Source organism: Bombina bombina, chromosome 8, assembly GCF_027579735.1.
Source record: "Bombina bombina isolate aBomBom1 chromosome 8, aBomBom1.pri, whole genome shotgun sequence".
Classification (NCBI taxonomy): domain Eukaryota; kingdom Metazoa; phylum Chordata; class Amphibia; order Anura; family Bombinatoridae; genus Bombina; species Bombina bombina.
In genome coordinates, this window is record NC_069506.1 from 192,538,967 (window position 1) to 192,559,773 (window position 20,807).

At 39.3% G+C, this 20,807-nt stretch overlaps 1 protein-coding gene and 1 pseudogene across 1 annotated transcript in view; one reads left to right on the plus strand and one right to left on the minus strand.

Annotated features, from left to right (window-relative positions):
- Positions 1-20,807, minus strand: part of LOC128638691 (testicular acid phosphatase homolog) — a 259,980-nt gene that overhangs the window by 74,445 nt on the left and 164,728 nt on the right. The window lies entirely within an intron of this gene.
- On the plus strand, positions 17,631-18,011 carry LOC128638692 (lysosomal enzyme trafficking factor-like; annotated as a pseudogene).

Genomic DNA, 20,807 nt, shown 5'->3' on the forward strand with positions numbered 1-20,807 from the left:
AGCTGCCGTGCACACGTGTCATGTGACTGCAGTGCCTGTGTGGAATGCACGTTACAAGATGGCACCATAGATAAAATACAAGCTGTGGATAAGCATAGAAAATATGAAGAGTCTTCTTTAAGACCTTGTAGTAAGATGAATATACAGCATTGAGAACAGTCAGGGGCGTATTAAGGCATAGGCCAACAAGGCCGGTGCCTAGGGCAGCAGATTTTTAAGGGGCAGCAGAATTTTGAGTCCCTAGGGCCACTCTACTGAACATAGGGCCAGGTGGCTAAATCAACCAATTACTAATGACTTAAATGGCTGGCCCGGCTATTGCTATCCTATGGGATTGTATGTGGGTGCGCATGACGTGGTGACAGTGGAGGCGGAGCTCACTTGCGCAGCCTGGCCTGGACTGAGAGGGAATGTGGTATTCTTCCTGGCTCCACTGCGTGATTGAGACTCACACAGACTACACAGTGCAATGTGCACTACAACGTGACCACTGTGAAACAGCATATGCCTTTCTCCCTTCAATACATCTTCATTAGGCATTAAAATACTTAAACGGATTAGTCACTAAATACTTGTACATTTACTGTTTGTCTATCTGTCATACATGCAAAGAATAAGTATTTATTGCTGAATCTATACAACTATGTGACTTAAAACACAACTGAAAATATGTTGTATGCATTTAATACATTCAGAAACAATACAAGTATATACTTTATTATCATTGTATCATGTGACTTTATCCCCTAGGATACAATTCCTAAACCTATCATAACTACTGTTGTATTTTTTAAGTACTTTTAAAGGCCAGTTTGTATATTCATTACATATTTATCCAAGCAGATATTTTGCTTAAATAACTGTCAGTCACCAAAGAAGATGTTTAAGGTTAAACAACTACCTACTGACAAACTATCATACAGTGAAGGATATTTTTTTCTGATATAAACACCTTAATTATCTGATTTGCAAAATAATGTCTTAATATATATACATATATATAGAGCCCTTGTTCTTATAGTTCATCTACTGTGTACCATCTTTGTTAATTTTCCAGGTGGTATACCATTAGAGAGTGTGACTTCTTGGTTAAATATCCTATGTGGCCCAGCCCTGGTAAAAATTCATGGTTATCTGTAAGGGGAGTTAGTGGGGATGGTCTGCTAGAAAGAAGTGGGTATTCTTTCAATAGTTTTTCCCATACGTTATAAGTTTCTAATGTGATTGAGGATTGAGGTGTACTCTGTAGAGTTTAGTTTGGTGATTTTAGGACCCCAGCATAGGGCGCCAAGATGTGTATTACCAGATATATCATGTTCCAGGTGTACCCAGGCTTTTTTATCAAAGTTAGAAAACCAATATAAAATTCTTTGTAAAAAGATTGCTTGTCTGTATTTGGTAAGGTTAGGGACCCTTAAAGCATATGGTACACACATAATGTGTTTATTAATTCTGGCAGTTTTTTTGCTCCAGATATATTCAAAAATTTGGTTTTGTAGAGTAGTAAGGAAGGATGATGGTAAGGGGGATCGGGAGGGTTTGTACCTGTATGGCTAATGCTTCCACTAGGCATCCGAAGAGCAAAGGTGACAAGGGACACCCTTGACTGGTGCCATTTGTGATAGAAAAAGGTTGAGAGAGGGTCCCATTTATTCTGACTTTAGCGTATGGGTTGACATATAAGGCAAATATTTCAGAAATAAATGAATTGTCTAAACCGAATCTTGCTAATACTGATTTGAGAAAATGCCAACAGACACGGTCGAAGGCCTTCTCCGCGACTGTTGACACTATAACCAGTGTGAGTTGTTTAGTTTGACGCATGTTCTATAACATGAAGAGCCCTAATTGTATTGTCCCTAGCTTCTCTAGAGGGTATGAAACAAACTGTGTGATTTACTATAATATCAGGTAAGATTTCGTTAATTCTTTTGGCTAAAAGTTTTGCATAAATCTTTACATCAGAGTTTAGGAGGGAAATAGGCCTAAAGTTTTCTACTTTATCTGGGCTTTTCCCTGGCTTAGGGATAACAGAGATATGTGCCTCTAGCACTTGTTTGGGAAACGTGGTATTTTCTGATAGGGAGTTGTAGAGACATAAGAGATGTGGGATTAAGTGTTCTTTAAATTTTTTATAATAATAATTGGTGAAGCCATCTGGACCTGGGGCTTTACCAGATGGCAAGTCTCCTATAGTTTTTTCTAGTTCTTCTTTACTAAAAGATTTGTTAAGAGAGTTAGCTTGGTCTCTAGAAATTTGGGGAAATTTTAAATGATCTAAATAGTTTTTTATTCTCTGTTGTTTGGTCTGGCCATTATTGTGTCCTGGTTCTATGCCTGGAAATACTAAGTTATATAAAGATTCGTAGTAAGTCCTAAAAGATTTGGCTATTTGTTCAGTTGTGGAATGTTTTAGATTGAGTTTGCCTTTTATTTCTAGCATAAAAGATTTATTTGTTCTATGTTTTAATTTGCGTAGAAAAATTCGGCTACATTTGTTGTCCCCATCATAATAAATTTGCTGCAATTTAAGTGCTTGTGTCTTGTTTTCATAGGTTAGAAGGGTTTTCACTTTGTTTCTTTGAGTTTCTAATTCCTCCCTAGTGGCAGAATTATGGGGGTCTAGTTGTTCAGTTAATTCTAGTTCTTTGCTTTTGTCTAAGATTTCCTTTAGTTTTGTTTTATTTAGTTGAAATAATTTTTTATTATTGCAAATCTTATTCATCACAAAATCACAATACAATATGCTTGCTCACATTTAGTTTTCAGCTAGTGGTATAACTCATAATACCGGTACGGTATAGTCCATGAGATGACACTTCTGGGAAACAAGAAAGCTGTATAATGCAGTAGGAAGCTAAAGTCCAGTATCATACATACTTCTAAGTAGACTGAATAAGATGTATCAACTAAAATCACATCCTCCAACCTTAACTCTTGCATTTATTTATTTTTTTATTTCCCCCTCCCCTGCATTTGTGCTTTTAGAACTAAACCCAGAAATAAACTAAGAACTTTCAACTATTAACTCATAACTCATACCGTCGAGCATCAACCAACCTGTAAGCAGTATATAATTACTACACACCTTAAAGTCATAGGACTATAACATTTTTAATGAGCTCATAGAGCCTTATGAATCCAATCACATTTCTACTAGAATAGGCCTATTTAGTGTTTCATATTTCCCCTTATTCATAATCCAATGGATCCACATGAGCTGAAATCGTTCAGATGTACCCTGTATCCAAGCCGCAGATTCAGACATACTGTATATATCTCCTATCTTGTGTATAACTTCAGACCAATCTGGAGCCCCTACCTTCCATCGTCTAGCTATGCAGATTCTAGTGGCCGTGCACATTATATTAACCCATTTGTTAGTGAGTGAATTTAAAGAATCCTGAGGAATATTTTGCAAGGCCTGAGAGGCTGGAAGTTCAAAGGAATCATCCAGTATTGTTCTAAATAAATATGTAAGCTTATCCCATGTAGGCTTTATCTTCGGGCAGTCCCACCACATATGGATGTATGTTCCTATCTCTGCACAACGACGATAACATAATCTATTACCTTGAGGAGTGTAGTGCGAGGTCTTTAAAGGTGTAAGATACCACCTATAAGCTGTTTTAATTGAATTTTCAATAAGGTCTGCTCCTGTTAGTCCCTTCCTCATCTTGGAAAAAATCTGCAGCCAATCCTGTCTATCATGAGACTCTCCTAGATCTTGTTCCCATTTATCAAAAAGCCCCAATTTTGTTTTATTTTTAGCTTCCTGTATGGCCAAATATAATTGCGTTATTTTTTTTTTTCCTGCTCGGTATTATAATGAGTTGTTCTAAAGTGGTGTATGGTGCTGTTGTGTTGCCCTGTCTGTATTTGCTGATAACATTAGAAATTTGAAGATATAAAAGCCAGGGCAATGTTTCTGGCTGAAGCTTATCCTCTCAGTTGCGTGTATGTCAGTATACTACCTCTCTCTAGAAAGTCTGTCACCCTATACAATCCCTTATTCTCCCATTTAGAAACTTGTCTTTGAAAGCACCCTTAATGGTATAACTAAAGTCTGTATGGGAATTAAATGTAGCAACTCTGTTAAAGACTTCCACAGTTGTCTGGAGTCTTCTGTGATTTTTAGTTTATGTCTTAATTTAGCTGCTGTGAAGGAAGGGTTCCATATGATATCTGCCGGCTTGTCTACTCCCCTTATATCTCCCTCTATGTTTGGCCATGTGAGATCACTGCAGTTTTTACCTAATAGTGTGATTTGAGCTAACCTAGCTGCCTGGTAATAATCTAGTAAGTTAGGCACTCCGACACCCCCCCAATTGTGTATGCTGTTTGAGTACATGCGCAGCTACTCTAGCGGTTTTATGTCCCCGTACAAATCTAATTAATTCGGATTGCAGCACTTCTAGTTCCCTATGTGGGATTTTGATCGGTAGAGCTCGGAACAAGTATAGTAATCTTGAGTTTTGTTTTATTTAAAGGGACAGTCTAGTCAAAATTAAACTTTCATTATTCAGATAGGACATGTAATTTGAATCAACTTTCCAATTTACTTTTATCATCAAATTTGCTTTTTTTCTCTTGGAATTCTTAGTTGAAACTAAACCTAGGTAGGCTCATATACTAATTTCTAAGCCCTTGAGGGCTGCCTATAATCACATGGTTTTTAAATTGCTTTTCACAACAAAAGACTTGATAGTTCACGTGGGCCATATAGATAACACTGTGTTCAGACACAGAAAGTTATTTAAGATTTAGCACAACACAATGCTAAAAGCAAGTCAATAGATAATAAATAGTCACAGTGTGACCAATGTGATCAGGGGGCTGTCAGAAGGTTCTTAGATACAAGGTAATCATAGAGGTAAAAAGTATATTAATATAACTGTGTTGGGTATGCAAAACTGGGGAATGGGTAATAAAGGGATTATGTATCTTTTAAAAAAATAAAAAATCTATTGTAGACTTTGGTGGGTTTTGATACTCATGAGTTCACCCTTAAGTACTCCCTTATTGGCCTCCCATAATATTTTGTCATCCTGTACTGTACCTGTATTGAGATCAAAGTATTCTATAAGTGTTTTTTCAACTTTTATGTAGTAGAGTGGGTCATTTAATATTTCCTCATCCAGTTTCCATTGGTATGCTGTGAGTGGTGTTGTAGGCCATGCTAGGGTGCATGTAATCATAGAATGATCGGACCAAACTCTGGGTAGAATAGTTATAATTTTAACTGTAGTGAGACTGGTGACATCCATCATAATATAATCAATACGTGAGTGGCTGTTGTGTGTAGAAGAATAAAAAGTATATGACCTAACTTCTGGATGTGTAATTCTCCATATGTCTTGTAGTACTAAATTTTTAAGATAAGTTTTCAGTCTATTATTGATTCAGAGAAATATAGGAAGAGCCTGTAAAAGTGTCTAAGGTTGGGTTGAGTGTAATGTTAAAATCTCCACAGACTATAAGTGATCCTTTACATTCTTCTAGGAGTATGTTGGTGAGTTTCTTAAAAAACGCGTCTTGATTAGAGTTTGGCATGAATACGTTCACTAGGGTAACCTGACTATTGTATAGTGTGCCCGTGAGGATTAGATAACGGCCTTCTGTGTCTCTAATTTTTTTGGAAAGTTTAAATGGTATGTTTTTCCTAAATAAAATTCCAACGCCATTTTTCTTTACTTTATGGGATCATAGTAGGAATCCCCGAATTTGTATTGATATGTCTTAGGTTCCCTCCCTAAAATAAAGTGGGTCTCTTGAAGGAATATGATATCACCCTTTTGGTGCTTAAAGTCCCTTAGGACCACATTGCGCTTGTTTGGGCTATTCAGACCTTTAGTGTTAATTGCTCAAAGGGATAAAATTTGTTTTTTTGCGTAGCAAGCATTATTTGATGGGTGAGGTTACGTTATATTGAAGAAACTTTAGGAGTTTACTTGTTTGAAGGGGTCGTGTTTGGGGATCTGAGTATTTAAGAATGATCTTACGAGCGGTGTTGTCAACATATTAAACAGGATAACAAAATAAACAAATAAAAAACATAAAAACATATTAAACATAACAAGTATTACAGACGATAAGAGAACAGTCTCCTATCACGTGGGACGAGTGTTAAGCAGAAGAAACTTTCAACCTTACTATATCAACTATTCAAATAAATAATACTGAGAATAGTAGGAGTATAATGCTACTAATCATTAAATACACCAGTTGTAACGGGTAGATCTAGTAGACATATAAATTATAAACTTAACCATGTGTTAACTGGTAACTTGTGAGTGGTAATTAATAAAAAAAATAGATTTATTTTTTCCTTTTTTTTTTTTTGAGCAGGTAAGTGCCTATAATGCTAAAAGAATTGCAGTATTACGTCAAATTGTACAGTCCCTGTTTGACAGGGAAGACATTACATTTTAAACTGTTTGAGATGCAAAAGGGTGTATAGTTATGAAGTTAAGAATGTTTTGACTAATTACTCATCCGTGAGTAATTTTGGGCATGAAGATGCTTCATTTCTGAGAGCCTTATATTTAAAGGAGCACTGAACCCAATTTTTTTCTTTCGTGATTCAGATAGAGCATGCAATTTTAAGCAACTTTCTTATTTACTCCTATTACCAAATTTTCTTCATTCTCTTGGTATCTTTATTTGAAATGCAAGAATGTAAGTTTAGACGCCAGCCCATTTTTGGTGAATAATCTGGGTTATTCTTGATGATTGGTGGATAAATTCATCCACCAATAAAAAAAAAGTTCTGAACCAAAAAAGAAGCTTAGATGCCTTCTTTTTCAAATAAAGATAGCAAGTGAACAAAGAAAAATTGATAATAGGAGTAAATTAGAAAGTTGCTTAAAATTGCATGCTCTATCTGAATCACGAAAGAAAACATTTCAGTGTCCCTTTAAGCTATATTCACTTTGCAGAGGTTATTGCATCAAAACATTAAATTAAACAGAATATGAGCAGAGATATATGGTTATAAACTTTAAGACATAATAATTAACGGCTAATCATCGGGTAAGTCTAAGTAGAAGAATACTATATACATAAAAACCATATGTGTGTAGTTTGCTCATGGATAAGAGATCTAACATTGTTTCACTGTCCAGAACTCTATGTGAAGAATAATTATTGTACTAAAAGTTATTATCTCACCACCTTCTTGTATTAGATAATTCAGGTAACCTTTCATCAGGATTCGATTGAGGAGAGGTAGGTGTCCTGTCTGTGTTTTCTGTGGTGGACTTTGTGGCATATGAGAGAGAGTTCCTTAGTTTTCAGCTGTTCCTCAGGGAGGAGTTGAGGGTGTACTGTATGGGGTCCGTACGTTTTTCTTCTATTGAATGGCCTAGACCTTTTGTGAAAGAGTCCAAATCCTGTTGTCCCTTGTAGAGGTGTGTAGAGCCATCTTTGGTGACTATAAGGCAGAAGGGGAAGTCCCATCAAATATCTCTTCTCTATCGTAGTCGAGCATAAGTCCAACAAAATTTGTACAGTATGATGCAAGTATTGGATTTGGGGCATTTTCAAGTCACTATTTAAAGCCAGTTTCTCCAACATTGGTGTGTCCGGTCCACGGCGTCATCCATTACTTGTGGGATATTCTCCTCCCCTACAGGGAAAGGCAAGGAGAGCACACAGCAAGAGCTGTCCATATAGCTCCCCCTCTGGCTCCGCCCCCCAGTCATTCTCCTTGCCGCTCTGAACAAGTAGCAACTCCATAGCTAATATTTTATCCAAAATGCCAGCATTTCAGAGAAAGCGTGATTGCTCTGTTTTAAACACTGTAGAGCAGGAGGGCGCTGATGATAATTTTTCTGTCATACCCTCACACCAGTCTGAAGTGGCAGTGAGGGAGGGTTTCTCAGATGGAGAAATTTCTGATACAGGAAGAATTTCTCAGCAGGCAGAACCTGATGTTGTGACATTTAAATTTAAATCAGAGCATCTCAGCGCATTACTTAAGGAGGTGCTATCTACTCTGGATGATTGTGACAATCTGGTCATCCCAGAAAACTTGTGCAAGATGGACAAGTTCCTAGAGGTCCCGGTGCACCCTGATGCCTTTCCGATACCTAAATGGGTGGCGGACATAGTGAATAAGGAGTGGGAGAAGCCAGGCATACCTTTTGTCCCTCCTCCTATATTTAAGAAATTGTTCCCTATGGTCGACCCCAGGAAGGACATATGGCAAACAGTCCCTAAGGTCGAGGGGGCGGTTTCTACACTAGCCAAACGCACGACCATTCCCATTGAGGACAATTGTGCTTTCAAAGATCCTATGGATAAAAAATTGGAGGGTTTGCTTAAAAAGATTTTTGTACAGCAAGGTTACCTCCTTCAACCTATTTTGTGCATTATTCCTGTCACTACAGCGGCGTGGTTCTGGTTCGAGGAACTGGAAAAGTCGCTCAGTAGGGAGACTCCTTATGAGGAAGTCATGGACAGAATTCACGCACTTAAGTTAGCTAATTCCTTTATTTTAGACGCCGCTTTGCAGTTAGCGAGATTAGCGGCAAAAAAATCAGGGTTTGCAATTGTGGCGCGCAGAGCGCTCTGGCTAAAGTCTTGGTCGGCGGATGTATCTTCCAAGACAAAATTGCTTAATATCCCTTTCAAAGGTAAGACCCTTTATGGGCCAGAATTGAAAGAAATTATTTCAGACATCACTGGGGGAAAGGGCCATGCCCTCCCACAGGATAGGCCTTTCAAGGCTAAGAATAAGTCCAATTTTCGTTCCTTTCGCAATTTCAGGAACGGACCGGCTTCTAACTCGGCAGCCTCTAGACAAGAGGGTAACGCTTCCCAGACTAAACCAGCTTGGAAACCAATGCAAGGCTGGAATAAGGGTAAACAGGCCAAGAAGCCTGCTGCTGCTACCAAGACAGCATGAAGGGGTAGCCCCCGATCCGGGACCGGATCTAGTAGGGGGCAGACTCTCTCTCTTTGCTCAGGCCTGGGCAAGAGATGTTCAGGATCCCTGGACACTAGAAATAGTCTCTCAGGGTTATCTTCTAGAATTCAAGGAACTACCCCCAAGGGGAAGGTTCCACATTTCTCACTTATCTTCAAACCAAATAAGTAGACAGGCATTCTTACATTGTGTAGAAGACCTGTTAAAGATGGGAGTGATACACCCAGTTCCAACTGTGGAACAAGTTCAGGGGTTTTTACTCAAATCTGTTTGTAGTTCCCAAAAAACTTTCTGGATTTAAAAATTCTAAACAAATTTCTCAGAGTTCCATCGTTCAAAATGGAAACAATTCGAACAATTTTACCTACAATCCAGGAGGGTCAATATATGACTACCGTGGATTTAAAGGATGCGTATCTACATATTCCTATCCACAAAGATCATCATCAGTTCCTAAGGTTCGCCTTTCTGGACAAACATTATCAGTTCGTGGCTGTCCCATTCGGACTAGCCACTGCTCCCAGAATTTTCACAAAGGTGCTCGGGTCCCTTCTAGCGGTTCTAGGACCAAGGGGCATTGCAGTGGCACCTTATCTGGATGACATTCTAATGCAAGCGTCGTCTCTTTCCAAGGCAAAGGCTCATACAGACATTGTTCTAGCCTTTCTCAGATCTCACGGGTGGAAGGTGAACATAGAAAAGAGTTCCCTGTCTCCGTCGACAAGAGTTTCCTTTTTGGGAACAATAATAGATTCTTTTGAAATGAAGATCTTCCTGACAGAAGTCAGAAAGTCAAAGCTTCTAAACGCTTGTCAAGTTCTTCTCTCTATTCTGCAGTCTTCCATAGCTCAGTGCATGGTAGTAGTAGGGTTGATGGTTGCAGCAATGGACATAGTTCCTTTTGCTCAAATTCATTTAAGACCATTACAACTGTGCATGCTCCAGTAGACAGGATCACCTGTCTCAGGGAATGAGTTTCTACAGACCAAAGTGGGTCATTGTCACGACCGACGCCAGTCTATCAGGCTGGGGCGCGGTCTGGGATTCCCTGAAAACTCAGGGTTTATGGTCTCGGGAAGAGTCTCTTCTCCCGATCAACATCCTAGAACTGAGAGCGATATTCAATACTCTCCGGGCTTGGCCTCATCTAGCGAAGGCTGGATACATAAGATTCCAGTCAGATAACATGACGACTGTAGCTTACATCAACCATCAGGGAGGAAAAAGGAGTTCCTTGGCGATGAGAGAGGTATCCGAGATCATCAAATGGGCGGAGGATCACTCCTGCCACCTATCTGCAATCCACATCCCAGGAGTAGACAACTGGGAGGCGGATTATCTGAGTCGTCAGATTTTCTATCCGGGGGAGTGGGAACTCCACCCGGAGGTGTTTGCCCAGTTGACTCAATTATGGGGCATTCCAGACATGGATCTGATGGCATCTCGTCAGAACTTCAAGGTTCCTTGCTACGGGTCCAGATCCAGGGATCCCAAGGCCACTCTAGTGGATGCATTAGTGGCGCCTTGGTCGCTCAACCTAGCTTATGCGTTTCCACCGTTCCCTCTCCTTCCCAGGCTTGTAGCCAGGATCAAACAGGAGAAGGCCTCGGTGATTCTGATAGCTCCTGCGTGGCCGCGCAGGACTTGGTATACAGACCTGGTGAATATGTCATTGGCTCCACCATGGAAGCTACCTTTGAGACAGGATCTTCTAGTACAAGGTCCATTCGAACATCCAAATCTAATTTCTCTGCAGCTGACTGCTTGGAAATTGAATGTTTGATTTTATCCAAGCGTGGGTTTTCAGATTCAGTGATAGATACTCTGGTCCAAGCCAGAAAACCTGTGTCTAGAAAGATTTACTATAAAGTATGGAAAAGATATATCTGTTGATGTGAATCCAAGGGATTCTCCTGGAGGAAGATTTAAATTCCTAAGATCCTCTCCTTTCTCCAAGAAGGTTTGGATAAGGGATCGTCAACGAGTTCTCTAAAAGGACAGATTTCTGCTTTATCTGTCATGTTATACAAACGACTGGCAGCTGTGCCAGAGGTACAAGCTTTTGTACAGGCTTTGGTCAGAATCAAACCTGTTTACAGACCCTTGACTCCTCCTTGGAGTCTAAATTTAGTTCTTTCAGTTCTTCAGGGGGTTCCGTTTGAACCCTTACATTCCATAGATATCAAGTTGCTATCTTGGAAAGTTCTGTTTTTGGTTGCTATTTCTTCTGCTAGAAGAGTTTCTGAATTATCTGCTTTGTAGTGTGATCCACCCTATCTGGTGTTCCATTCAGATAAGGTTATTTTGCGTACCAAGCCTGGTTTTCTTCCAAAAGTTGTTTCCAACAAGAATATTAACCAGGAAATAGTTGTTCCTTCTCTGTGCCCGAATCCAGTTTCAAAGAAGGAACGTTGGTTACACAATTTAGATGTAGTCCGTGCTTTAAAGTTCTATTTAGAAGCAACAAAGAATTTTAGACAAACATCATCCTTGTTTGTCGTTTACTCTGGTAAGAGGAGAGGACAAAAAGCTATTGCTACCTCTCTTTCTTTCTGGCTGAAAAGCATTATCCGATTGGCTTATGAGACTGCAGGACGGCAGCCTCCTGAACGAATCACAGCTCACTCCACTAGGGCTGTGGCTTCCACATGGGCCTTCAAGAACGAGGCTTCTGTTAATCAGATATGTAAGGCAGCGACTTGGTCTTCTCTGCACACTTTTGCCAAATTTTACAAATTTGATATTTTTGCTTCTTCGGAGGCTGTTTTTGGGAGAAAGGTTTTGCAAGCCATGGTGCCTTCTGTTTAGGTAACCTGATTTGCTCCCTCCCTTCATCTGTGTCCTAAAGCTTTGGTATTGGTTCCCACAAGTAATGGATGACGCCGTGGACCAGACACACCAATGTTGGAGAAAACAGAATTTATGCTTACCTGATAAATTACTTTCTCCAATGGTGTGTCCGGTCCACGGCCCGCCCTGGTTTTTTAATCAGGTTTGAAAAAATTTTCTTTTTCTTTATACACTACAGTCACCACGGCACCCTATAGTTTTCTCCTTTTTCTCCTAACCGTCGGTCGAATGACTGGGGGGCGGAGCCAGAGGGGGAGCTATATGGACAGCTCTTGCTGTGTGCTCTCCTTGCCTTTCCCTGTAGGGGAGGAGAATATCCCACAAGTAATGGATGACGCCGTGGACCGGACACACCGTTGGAGAAAGTAATTTATCAGGTAAGCATAAATTCTGTTTTTTACTTTTCACCTATAGGCACTTCATAAGTATTTAAAAGGGAATTTTGAACATCTTTAAAACTATTTCATTGTTATTTGCAAACAGTCTATTATCTCGCACATGTGCAAAACTCTCAGAATTGGCCACAGGAGACATTGAAGAGTTCTATTAACATATATGGTATTGATTCATTTAAACTTCATTCATCCCTATTGGAGAGGCTGTATATAGTGGACAGGGCACACAGTTACATATGTATATGAGTTGAGTATGTGATTTCCTGTAGTTAAGGGGATCTGCAGGAAAAGTCACTTCAGGACCCAAACATCTATAAATGGCAAGTTTTATTTTTTTTTATTTATTTGATTAATTTTTATTTGTTTGAAGTCACACTCTCACTGTTGTGATTGTCACTAACATCACTGGCAATTTAAAACCGGTTTTAAAAGAAGATTTCCCATGAAAGTCAAATGTGCAACTATAGTAATCCGTTTCCCTCTGCACCACTGCTAAACCATCTGATTGAATCTTTAATATTGTCAGGATGGGCAGACTATACACTATTTTTCTACATGGTCGCTTTTCAACTTTGACAAGTATTGTTTTTGACAATATTTAATTGTATTATTTGTTCAAGCACTGATTCCATTTTGGCAGGCACTGAAAACAAGATAGCGACTTCAAGTTTCTATCCCTAATAAAAAGCTGATCACAAAGGAGAAATCTTGTTTAAGGGTCTCCTAAACAGATACAATGTTGCAATACAGTGGGTTCACGATTTACAGTTTAAGTAATGTTAAAATTCAATATAAGAATCCTTTCAATAGAAACTTGTAGTCGCCATCTTATTTTCAGTGGTTATATTCCACACAGTTATCCTTTAAAATATGTTCTATTTCTGCTGACATAAGAGTCCGTATGAAGTAATGCTATAGCATAGTTTATTAATCCCTCAGAGGGCAATCTTGAATTTTACATTACAGTATTCAGAGAAACACGATCCTCCCTTTATACCAAGCTCTTAGAACTATATTGCAGTCAGGGCAACATTTTTTTTTTGCTCTTTCCTTTCTATAGACTATAAACATTATATCTGTGTCTCTTGTGCTGCGGCTGGTAGCTGGGGTCACGAATTAGAGTAGAATATTGCTTCACACATCTAAAGTATCATTTTTAGTTCTATTGTAAAAGAGATTAACTGCACTAAAATCAACAGATCCATTTCAGATTATAGAATTTAGCCCTGCACTTCACTAATTGCCCTCTGAGTTCTTGACTTTATTTACTTCATTCTAATAACACCCCTTTACACCCCATTAATCTTTTAGCTGAAGGGCCTTCCCAGTTTAAACACAAACTAGCTTCGTCAAAAAAAAATTGGGCCACTAGATGGAGTTGTTGGCATTGTAATTAAAGGTACATGAAACCCTGAAACCCAATTTTTTTCTTTCATGATTCAGAAAAAGCATGTGAATTTTAAACACTTTCCAGTTTACTTCTATTATTTAATTTGCTTTGTTCTCAATATCATTTGTTGAATAGGATACCTATTAGGCTCAGGAGCTGCTGATTGGTGGCTGCACATATATGCATCATCTTATTGGCTCATCCCAAGTGTTAACTAGCCCCCAATAATGCATTGCTGCTTCTTCAACAAAGCATAGCAAGAGAATGAAACAAAAAATTAGTTTCAACTCGCAATACATGTGCTACTTCCGTCGCAAAGAGCCGCAATATACCTCTTATCGCTCATGCAATAGTTAACACACCACAGGTAATATATCCAAAGACTTTTAACACTTTAGAGAATGAGTAGCTGCACTTTTCTAATTGTTTGTTTGCACTAGCTCTTTTACAAATTCTTCTGTCTGCAAAATAGCTACTGTAAACCAGCAGCTGTAAAAGATGTGTTTTGGAGCGTACATATGTCTTGAGGACGTTATGGAAGCAGTGTCTGCAACAATGTATAACATTGTTACTAACATTGTTGTAAACACTGCTGCACTTAAGACATACGTATGCTCCTGAGCCTACCTAGGTATTCTCTTCAACACAAGATATATAGAGAAAGAAGTACATTTGATAATGGAAGTCAATTTACAAGTTTTTGTTGTTGTTGTTTATTAACTACATGATCTATCTGATTCATGAAACTTTAGTTTCCCTTTTATTTTTCTTCTTTTGGGAACTTAACTGAACTTAAGAAAGACAGTTTTTATACACATGAACACATTTAGATGTGCCAGATACGTACAAAACATATTTAGATTATGTCACATCAGTGGCTTAATGTCACAGCACACAAATTATGCAGGGTGCATGTCAAAACATTCAAACAAAACTAGATCCTGTATATATGCATATTATACAGCACAGTAAACAAATAACGTCCTATATCTAAGAGCAGTGAATCTCATACATATGCAGCAAATTAATATGCTGTATTCTTGTAAATCAAGCTTTAAAGACAACAAAAAAGACTTGAATTAGGGTAAATTTAAGTCAAAGTTCTACAATACTCCAGGCAGATATGTTGTGATGAATTGGATCAGAGAGGATCCAGAGGTTATTTAGCGTGAGAAAGGCTTGGATCCAGCAGAATTTGAAAGACTGTAAAACAAAATATGATAGTGTTTAGAATTTAAGAAGGGGCTTCCTTCTTCCTTGTTTGGGAACCTTGTTAATTACCAATGTCAATCAGCACTGGCTAGCAAAATTAAAGATTGCACAAGAGTTCTCATTTTGCAATCTAGCAGTCCATCCGGCATGATTTTAATCTGCCATCTCTGAGGTGGTGGAGATGTTAAAAGAATATGAAACCCAAAACTTTTCTTTCATGATTCACATACAGCATGTAATTTTAATAGCTTTCCAATTTACTTCTATTATCGAATATGCTTCGTTCTCTTGCCATCCTTTGCTGAAAATATCTAGGTAGGCTCAGAAACAGCAAAGCATGACTGGGAGCTAGCTGATGATTGGTGGCTGCATATATATGTCTCTGGTCATTGGCTCACCTGATGTGTTAAGCCAGCTCTCAAGAGTGCATTGCTGATGCTTAAAAAAGGATACCAAAGCAACAAAGCAAAATTAATAGAAGTAAATTAGAAAGTTGTTTGAAATTGTATGTCCTATCTGAATCATGATAGAAAATAAAAATGTCTGTTCCATGTCCCTTTAAGAAGTAGCGGTCTTAAGATTGCTGCTTCTTAAATTGTGGTTTGCTGGCTCATATTAAGACTGCGTCATAAGGGTTTAGAAGCTGAACTCACAGCTTCATAAATGAGCCCCAGGATCTATTTACATGCAAAAACAAAATGTATGCTTACCTGATAAATTATTTTCTTTCCTGGCATTGAGAGTCCATGAATCCATTCTAATTACTAGTGGGAATTCAACTCCTGGCCACCAGAAGGAGGCAAAGAACACCCCAGCAAAAGCTGTTAAGAATCATTCCAACTTCCCATAAACCCCCAGCAATTCAGCCGAAGGAATATGGAAAGAGAAGTGGACACAAAGGTTATAGAGGTGCCTGAGGTTTAGAAAATGACCAAAGTCGTCTTAAGATTAACATAAGGACAGGTTGTGGACTCTCCATGCCAGGAAAGAAAATAATTTATTAGGTAACCATACATTTTGTTTTCTTTCCAATGGCATGGAGAGTCCACAAATCCATTCTGATTACTAGTGGGAACCAATACCCAATTTAGAGGATACAGAATGGAAGGGAGGGAGAACAAGACAGACGGACCTAAACAGAAGGCACCACCGCTTGAAGAACTTTCCTCCCAAAAGAAGCCTCAGCTGAAGCAAAAACATTGAATTTGGAAAAAGTATGCAACGAGGACCAAGTGGCCGCCTTGCAGATCTGTTCCACAGAAGCCTTATTTTTAAAGGCCCAGAAAGAAGGGACAGCCCTAGTGGAATGAGCTGTAATCCTCTGAGGAGGCTGTTGTCCAGCTGTCTCATAAGCCAACCGAATCAAACCTCTCAACCAAAAGGCAACAGTAGAAGAAGTGGCCTTCTGGACCTTACATTTATCAGAGAATACAACTAAAAAGGGCAGTAGATTGTCGAAAATCTCTAGTTGCCTGCAGATAGAACTTCAGAGCACGCACAACATCCAGGTTATGCAACAGGCGTTCCTTATGAGAAGAAGGATTAGGACAGAACGAAGGAACGTCAATTTCCTGATTAATATTGCGGTCCGACACCACCTTAGGATGAAATCCCAATTTGGTATGAAGGACCGCCTTATCTGCATGAAAAATAAGGTAAGGGGGATCACACTGCAGAGTCAAAGCTCTAAAACTCTACGAGCAGAAGAAATAGCGAGAAGAAACAAAACCTTCCAAGATAATAATTTAATATCAACAGAGTGCATAGGCTCAAACAGAGCCTGCTGCAGAACCCTAAGAACAAGATTAAGGAACCATGTAGGAGCAACAGACTTAAAACAGGCCTGATTCTGACTAAGGCCTGAACAAAAGAATGAACATCTGGTAAGTCGGCCAGACGTTTATGCAAAAGAATCGAAAGGGCAAAGATCTGGCCTTTCAGAGTACTGACAGACAAGCCCTTCTCCAGGCCCTCCTGAAGAAAGGACAGAATGCGGGGAACTCTCACCTGACCCCAAGAGAAACCCCTAGATTCACACCAGAGAAAGTATGTACTCCATACTTTGTGGTAGATCTTGCAAGTTACCGGCTTACGAGCCTGAATCATAGTATCAATCACCTTATTAGAAAAACCTCGTCTAGACAAGACTAGGCATTCAATCTCCAAGCGGTCAGCTTCAGAGAATCTAGGTTTGGATAAAGAAAAGGACCCTGAAGTAGAAGGTCCTTCCTCAGAGGCAATTTTCATGGGGGAAAGGACGACATCTTTACCAGATCCACAAACCAAATTCTGCAAGGCCAAGCTGGGCAGATATGTGGCAATTGTGAGACTCTGCCCACTGAAGAATGCAAGTCACCTCCTTCATAGCTAAGGAGCTCCGAGTTCCTCCCTGGTGGTTGATATACACCACCGAAGTAATGTTGTCTGATTGGAATCTGATAAACCGGAACAAACTCAGTTGAGGCCAAGCTATCAGTGCACTGAAGATTACTCTCAACTCTAGGATTTGGAGTCCAAAGTCCCTGAGCTCTTAAGGAACCCCAAACTGCTCCCCAGCCCAAAAGGCTGGCATTCGTGGTCACAATCTCCCAAGATGGTCTCAGGAAGCATGTGCCATGGGACAGATTGTCCTGAAAGAACCACCAGGACAGATAATCTCTTGTCTGGATGTCTAAGACTATTCTTAGAGAGGTCCGAGTGGTCTCCATTCCATTGTCTGAACATGCATAACTGTAAAGGTCTTAGATGGGGGTCGCCTGTTTGGTTACTTTCAGATTCGAGGGTGGTACCGGAAACTTGACATGTGATTTCACACCCCGGAAGTATCTGGTCAAATCCGGAGAAAGGAGCATGGAGTATGATGAATTTCCGCCAGAGGATGGGATGGATTGGTGTAAGTCTCTATCTCTTGCTAAGCGCGGCTGCCTTTTACTATGTTTTTGAAATTAATTATACATACAACAAACTTGCCCTGGAGCATGTTCAGCCTCAAGAGCCCTACAAAGCGGGCACATGGACACATTCGTTAAAAGCTTGTCAATTTTAGCTGTGGGCCACAGTCTTCCTTATCCCATACTTTCAGGTTTTCCTGTTTCTATATTCATGCACAAGAGCTGACCCGAAGACTGTTGGATATTCCATCATTCCTATATGTGTAGCAGTTATTTGCAACCAACACCAGTCATTTGTCAAGGCTTTTAATCAGATTAGCAGATTGCTGTTGATTGATACCTAAATTTGCAGCATTTATCACACATCAGATGCTCGGATTGTAGCTATTAACTATAGAAATGGATCCTGGGAAAAACCTTTCTCTTAACCCTTTGGCTGCCAGAGATGGCTACACAATATATGGTTCTCCTTTCTGGCAGCAGAAATATTGACTAAAAACTGAGTACAGTTGTGCTCACTTTTATTTTATACTTTAAAAAAAAAAATATCCCACAGCCTTTGCTATACAACATTGCCACAGTCTTGGGAGCTAAATTATTTGCTTGATATCTATACACAAAGGATTTCATGTTTTAATGACTTTGCTTCCTTTTCTTTAACTGTTTACTTTGCCATATCAATACCACTCTAGTTTATGGTTATTGTAATAATGTCTTATCCTGTCATGATATAAGATGAGGCAAGCATCTTAATATTGTATTGTGTTAATTGTTAGAAACAGTGGTTAATAGCAGACTGGTAACTTTAACCCTTCTGATCTTATCACATGTAGCTACTGATATTTATAAAACAAATTACACTTTTTATGGTGTCATCAGCGAACATTTGGTTTAACTATATGGTACTGAAAAAAAAAACTTGGGGAATTTTCTCATTAAGAAGCTACATTTTAAATTTTTTACTTTCTTGAGTTTTTGTCCCATATGGTTCAAATTTGTTCCACTGAGTGACTGCAGGATTATTTTTTTTTTTTTTTACACATAAGTGTCTATTGAAGGTACATGTTACATGAGGAATGTAAATCAACTGGTATTTTTAATAAATTATTTCTTTGAACAAAAAAAAAAAAAAAGGTCTCAGAGGGAAACGAATAAAAGGAATAATGTCCATGGAAGCCACCATTAAACCAATGACTTTCATACATAGTGCCACTGATGGACAGACAGAGGACTGAAGGGAAAGACAGGCAGCAAGAAGTTTGGATTTTCTGACCTCCGTCAAGAAAATCTTCATGGAGATTGAATCTATGATTGTTCCTAAAAAGCATACCCTTGTATTTGGCACCAAAGAACTCTTTTCCATATTCACCTTCCACCGTGAGAGCAGAGAATCGACAACAGAGAATCCGTATGGGATTTTGCTAAATGAAAAGATGGCGCCAGAACCAAGATATCGTCCAGTTACAGAGCCACTGCAATTCCTTGAGTCCTGTGGAAGAAAGGCTCCCTTTCCACCAGTAACTGTGGAAATGATTTCAGCTAGGATCAAATAAAGTCTTGTCCTTAAAGGGCAAAGACAGAAGTTTAGACTTGGATGTCACGTCAGCAGACCAAGACTTTAGAAACAGGGCTCTGCAAGATCGAACGGCAAAGCTAGAAATCTTTTCCCCCAAACAAACTACTTGCATGCTGGCATCACAGATAAAGGTATTAGCCAGCTTTAAAGCCTTGAACCTATCCTGGATCTCCTCTATTGTAGTCTCCTCCGAAATCAGATCAGACAAGGAGTCGCACCAATAAGAGGCCGCACCAGCAACTGTCGCAATACTAGCAACAGGTTGCCATTGTAGACCCTGGTGTAGAAACATCTTTCTTAAGTGACCTTCCAGTTTCCTATCCATAGGGTCCTTAAAGGAGGAACTATCCTCTAGAGGAATAGTGGTTCTTTTGGCTAAGGTGGATATAGCGCCCTCTACTTTAGGAACAGTGCGCCAAAGATCTTGCAGAGTCAGAAACAGGAAGCTTATTTTTAAAAACAGGAGATGGGGGAAAAAGGTTTCTCCCATTCCTGAGATATAATGTCAGTCATGCGATGTGGAACAGGAAATACTTCCACAGATTTGGGTTTGACATCAAATACTATGTTAAGTTTATTAGCCTTTTTAGGAGTCTCTGTGACTGTAGTTTCGAAGTCCTCCACAGTAGCTAAAACCTCTTTCAAAAGTAAATGGAGGTGTTCAAGCTTAAATATAAAATTGTCCTCCTCTGAGTCCGCTGTACTAGCAACAGCAGATACAGAATCAGAGATCTCACCCTCAGAAGCCACTAAGAGGTGATCCTCCTCAGATAACTGAGATAGACTGACCAAAGCAGCCTTGGCGGAATCAGTACTACTTGTTTTAGAAATATTCTTAGATTTTCTTTTCCTCTTACCAGCAATAGGTAAGGCACTAAGAGCTGCAGAGACTGCAGAAGTCAGTTGCGCAGCAAAATCACCTGGTAAATATACAACACCAGGAACATGTTGAGAGGAACCGCAGGGCACTGCTTGTGAAACTGCCGAAGCTTGGGACGTCTGAGGAGAAAGTTGAGGCATGTCACAGACAACATTATCCTGAGAGACAGATGGCTCTGAGAGGGTATCTTTATTTTTAGACAATAACATTTTATTTACACATGTGGAACAAAACAGCACAGGAGGAATACTCTGAGCTTAAAAACAATACAAACATTTGTCAAAAGACAAAGCTAAATTTTTTATCAGAGTTCATAATGCTAAAAATTGGTTCCCAAGAGCAATACATTATAAGATCTAAATCCTTAGCAAAGATCTCAAACATTACTCCTTATATTTTAAAACAAAAATGTGGATAGAAATAAAAACCCTTAACAAATGGCACTGCTATAACCCCAGCCTTGCTGAGGAGACTTACCTCTCTGGTGACCAGGAAGTCAAATCTAACTAAAGAGTCTAATTAGTATCGCTCCTTAGACTAGAAATTGCCCACTGAACTGCCAGAAGATAATCGATGATCACCAATCACCCCATTCCGAAGCTGGGAAGATGCTCCGCTCTCCAAGCCAGCTGTGAAGTGTAAGCAACATAGAAAATCTAACTGTGCCACATAAGAAAAGTGCGC